Source organism: Oryzias latipes, chromosome 17 (assembly GCF_053564925.1).
Source record: "Oryzias latipes strain Hd-rR chromosome 17, Olatipes_Hd-rR_3.1".
NCBI lineage: Eukaryota > Metazoa > Chordata > Actinopteri > Beloniformes > Adrianichthyidae > Oryzias > Oryzias latipes.
Window position 1 is genome coordinate 20,523,664 of NC_136253.1, and position 5,415 is coordinate 20,529,078.

The 5,415-nt window shown below is 42.9% G+C and overlaps 1 long non-coding RNA gene across 1 annotated transcript; it reads right to left on the reverse strand.

Annotated features, from left to right (window-relative positions):
• Window positions 1-3,889: 3,889 nt before the first annotated feature.
• On the reverse strand, window positions 3,890-4,379 carry LOC110016852 (uncharacterized). The gene is made up of 3 exons (XR_002292170.3): window positions 4,300-4,379; window positions 4,145-4,231; window positions 3,890-4,059 (listed from the first exon to the last, which is right to left on the reverse strand). It is a non-coding gene; the product is annotated as an uncharacterized LOC110016852 (long non-coding RNA).
• Window positions 4,380-5,415: the final 1,036 nt, after the last annotated feature.

The following is a 5,415-nucleotide window of genomic DNA, read 5'->3' on the forward strand; positions in this document are numbered from 1 at the left end:
ACTCTCTACGCAATAGTTGAGATTTATAAAAAGCAAACTTGACGGGAAAATGTGCGGTCCTTCACGCAAGCTCTGACCCAGGCGTACGCACAAAAACGGGTGAAATGAGAAACGGCGACACCGTCGGCAGATGGAAGAAACACGTGAAAGTGACAGTGTGTGCCAAATCGTGCTGGCATGTGCTGTGCTACACAATGTGGCACAGCTTAAAAACGTGCCTCTACCCCCTGGCGCTGATTGCTGTGTTGGCCCCGACCCTGAACCCCATCCCCACGCATTTGAGCCAAATGCTGCTGCTGTGCGCCAGCGTTTGGAAGTGATGCGTCGCTTATAAAGAAAAAGAGGTGTGGAAAATATTATTTATTTAAGAATTCCCTCATCGTGCAGTTTATTTCAGTCAGTGCGGTCTTGATTTCGCCCAACTCCTTGGCCACCTCTCTGATTGAACTACTGACTTCCCTCTGCATTTCAAGGACTGCATCGGTGAGGACTCGCCCACTGCTGGAGGGTTGAGAGCCGCGTGCCGTGGAGACGCTGGGGCCAGACGGCTGCTCAGCTGCAGCATCGTAACCACTGGCCCCGCTGGAACACCCAGCAACTAAAATAAAATTGTTCTATATTAATAATCTGTAATTGTGTAGCCTGCATACATGTGACTTGACTGCATTCATTTTAATTATTTCTCTTACCTGTGTCACCCTGACCCTGGCGCGTCGGCGTCCCCTCCGTCTCAGTCAGGTGACTGAGGCGGAGGAGGACGCCGATAAGGGGGACTTAATAGGGATTCCCCAATAATAGCGGCCAGTTTCTCATCAAGAGGGGTCAGCTCCGGTCCCCCCCCCACCCCCCCCCCCCCACGTGGCGGACACACTCTGCCGATGCAGCACTAGACGTTTTTTTGCCTCGACTTTGATGTCCGATCATTTCTTTCATTTCTTTTTTATTTCGGCCACGGTCCGAGGTTGTGAGGCTACAGCATTTTCGGCGTCTGCCACCGTTTGCCGCTCACGTGCCTTTTTGGCATCAGTAATGCCCACACTGTTCCCTCCAAACAACGTTTTCTCCTCTTTTCCACCTCGCCAACGATAACTTCTACTTCACATTGAGTGAAGTTACGTTTTTTTGATTCCCTCTCTGTGTTTGCCATGATTTAGCAAGCCATGAATATTAATTTGTGGGCGTTTCACGGACTATTTATGGGCAACTATGGGCGTGTCATGTAGCCGCAAAAAGCTGCGCTGCATTTAGAATCGGTTGTGATTTATAAAGGGAAAGATGCGTAGGATGTGCGTGCGCACGGTTTAATAAATCCGAATATTTCTGTGCGTACGCACGTCCTATGTTTCATCCGTACGCCACTTCTGACGCAAATCCTACGCAAAGTTTTATAAATGAGGCCCCTGGTCCCCACATCTGTGGACATCACGTTTTGGATAATATTACCACAGCGGTTAATTTTGCTTAACTGGGGTGTCGTCAAAGACCAATAAAAAAGGCATAGAGCTCACGTCTGTAGAGGGCAGTAAGCTTGCGGGAGAGGATGCAAGCAGATGGATATAAGTAGGGACAGGCTTACTCAGAACCAACTATGCTTAACACATGGTTGTTGCTTCTGTTCAAATCTGTCATTGGTTCAATGTCTCCTGCCATGAAATTCCAATATTTAAGTTGTGGGTTTAAGCCAAAGTCAAGTGAAAGTGTATCCTTACCTTCTGAGATGCAATTACTTAACTCATAAAGCAGTTTAGTAAACAAAAAATATTTTTCTGAAAAAGGATTATTTGGTCTCAAATTAAAATTAGCATCATTTTACAAGTTATATTTCTTCAATAAAAAAAACATTAGTTATTAGAACCAAATGGTATCCACTGACTCAAAGTTTTTATAATCCAATTCAATCCAAATCATGCTGATAAAGCCTGAACTGTACTTTAAATTAGCTTTAATATCCTCTTACAGCTGCAGCCCATGCCATGCTTTATGATGCTTAGGTCAGCCTGCAACCTTCCCGTCTTCCTCTGGCTGTCTGTTCTGACAGGGTCTGCATGATATTTCAGCCTGATCAATAACTAAACAGTGCGTCACACTGCCTCCACCGTCCAGCCTTTGACAGTACACCTGTTTGACAAGTTACCATTGTTCCGGTTTGGTGTCGATGTGATTGTCAGGAGTTGTTTTCAACATAGGCTACAAAGAGGAAAGCTGCAGGGTGGCTGTGTATTTTTTTTATTTAAGGCATGAGACAATCACGGGTGGGTGGGACTGCAAGTTGCTGAGCAAAAAAGTAAAATAGAAAACAATTTCAACAACAAAGCACAGAGAAGAAAGAACATATCCTTGTGAAAGCCTATTAAAATTGGTAAAAGTTTCAAAAAGTTTGTGTCCTTAAGAAAAAGACCATGATTCATTATTTATCTTTAGCCATCTGGTAAAAGAAAATGGAGAATGTAAATTGAGCAATTTACGCACTCTGTGCGATTGTCTGTTTTTATAAACTTCATTAAAAAGGATCATGAGAAAATAATTAGGCACAAGTCCTCAATTGATTCTTTGCTCATTTTAACCCATTAGGACTGCATTAAAAAAAAAAAAAAAAAAAAAAAAAAAACAGTTAAAGCAAACATATTGATTATGGTCTTAACAGTTCACTCAAACTATTTGTGCGCCAAACATTGCTTTTTAAGGACTCAGTTCACTGTTTAGAAACACATTTCTGACTAATTTAATTCATGTCAGGAGTGTGTGGGATGCAGCCTTAAAACCAAACTTAAAAAAAAAAAAGTTCCTCTTACTGAGACATTTTCTAGAATCCATGGAATACAAGGATATTGACTGACCAAATAAAGGCTTGAGGATTTTTTTTTATTCCCAGCAAACATAAGAGCAAAATTAAATCAGAGAAAACATCTGCCAGCACAGAGATGCTGATGAGAAATTTTGCTTTGAAAATTGCTGCATTGTTGAATCACGGAGCTAATGGTCCAAACTAATAGCCTCTGTGTCCATCAACATGCTACAGCCCGAAACATCTCGCTCAAATCCACTTGCATCTGCTAGGTACAACTACTCAAAAGCATGCTGACGCACATGTATGATCAGCCAATCGCACGGCGGCAACTCAGTACATTTAGGCACACAGATATGGTCGAGACGACCTTCACAAGTTCAGATACCGGAGCTGAATGAAGAACAAAGGTATAATATGTGTGGCAAGTGGTCGTAGCAGATAAAACAAAGCAACAACGCCACCCAGGGTATGGGGTCCGGGGAACCCAAAGCGCTGCAACACAGGCGCGCAGATTATCGTTTAAAATGAGGCCAAGACGTGGTACCAGTTGGAAGTAATTTTATTTACACTAAAATGTATTAAAAGCAAAGGGCTCAATCATACTGGGGAGGGAGAAATGGGAGGAGACCCTTCGAGGGCCAAGGCTTACCAACGGAGCGCTGGGCCGACCCACGTGGAGGAGATTGGCAACCAAAAAAAATAGAACAAAACACCCCACTCTACGGCATGCACACACATGGAAAAACAAAATATAAACTAAATCTGAACACGCCACAATTGAGCCTCCACTGTTGTCCCCCGATACGCTCCGTCCCTGCACTTGGCCCCAAGAAAAGAAGGGGTGAATAAATATAAAAAAACAAGGGTTGGCAAGATTGTTTGAAAGAATCCCCCAAAAAAAAAAAAAAAAAAAAAAAAAAAAAACACAAATCAATGCCCACCTTCAAACAAACACAATAAAAACAGATAAAAAAAAACAGATAAAACCAGCACAACACAGCAGCGGCCCTTGGGAAGGGCGCAACACCTCTCAGCAGGTCCTCAGTCCAATGACCATGGAAGAAAAAGAGGGCTTAACACCACTCTGTTGGCTGCCGCAAAGGCCAAGAAGATGAAAGTTCGGGCTCGGAGTGCGGCCTGAAGCCCACTGGCAGGAGCTGGAGCACCGAGGCCTAGACGAGCTAGCAGGCACTGGTTGAAGCAAAGTGTACTTGCTGTGTGCTTAAAAATCAGGAAAGCAACACAAAAGCAGCAGTGTGCCTCTGCTGCCACTAAATACAAACAAAAATCTGTTAAAACACAATAAATAAAATGTAAAAACAGGCAGAGGCTCAGACCAAACAAACTGATGATCACCTGAGCAGTGAGGAGAAACTCATCCACGGCTTAAGCTCATGGGGCGTAGAGGGGAGATCCGGATGCCAGAGCTCTTTTCTTTTTCAGCTAAAGAACACAATTTGTTTAGGTAAAGCCTAAAGCAGATTCACCAGAGACGGCACCACCAAACTTACCAGGAAGCACAGAGGGCTGCCACCAGGAAATGGGCAGGGTTTGAGCACTACACACCAAGTGCTCAAGTGATGGGCCAAACCATTTTTAAACTGCTCCCAGGTAGGGATTGCCTGCAGCTGTGCAGCATCATCCTGCTACATATAGATATAGATAGGATTTTCTGAGAGAGAAAAATGACTGCCAGGAGACAAACTGACTAACTTTTTTTTCATTTCTTGACACTGTTAGATTTTTTTCTGATAGTGAATAGGTGCATTAACACATTTTCAAGTCCTAACTCCCTCCCAAAAATCCATGTAACAGGTACTGAATGTGGGGAATGTCACCATTTTATGAAACAGAATATGTGAACACAACCCCGCTGCTTCTGCTAGCTGTTTGGGAGAAGCTCATTTCAGATAGGTGGATGGAAAATAGGTCAGAAGATTGCATATCTGGAACATTTTTGGAGTAAGAGACGGATCATCCGGGTTGTTGTCAAAGTTCAGCTGAAAACAATGCATCTCTGATAAAAATGAGGGATGCTAGTGCAGGGCAGAGTAGCAGAAAATATAAATGCTGAAAAGGTTTACTCTAGTTTCAGTGCAACATTTATTTTTCCTAGAAAGGTTACGCCTCTTTCAGCAGGTCAGTGCTAAACGTTAATCTTCACCCGTTGTGAAAGCATGGTGCCATGACAGAAGGAGATGCACTCCAGACCTATGAACAACTGAAGCCATGAAAGAGACACATTATTTTGCCTGGAAAAAAATGATCATTCCTGTTCTGCACATAACCAGTTTTTTTTCTTCACTTTTTTCCAAGTTTAACTGACAGTAAGGGGTTGTATGGCCCTTGCATTACTAATCTTTTTTTTAAATAGTTGTTTTATGTAATTGGGATTTTAACAAACTGTTCCTGAAGTGCTTTTCACTCTTATTTGTACTTAGATGATCCCTGAGGGAAACTTCCTATCGACCATGGTTGTGGTGTTTGCATCAAAAGGATGTCTTTATTTGGAATTTAACGGTTTAATTAACAGTTTTATTTTGATCTCATTTTGCTGATTGTTACAGCCTGCAGCAGTAGCTGTGTGTGACTTCAAATGTCTTTGATCCTCCAGCTCAGAGGATTCC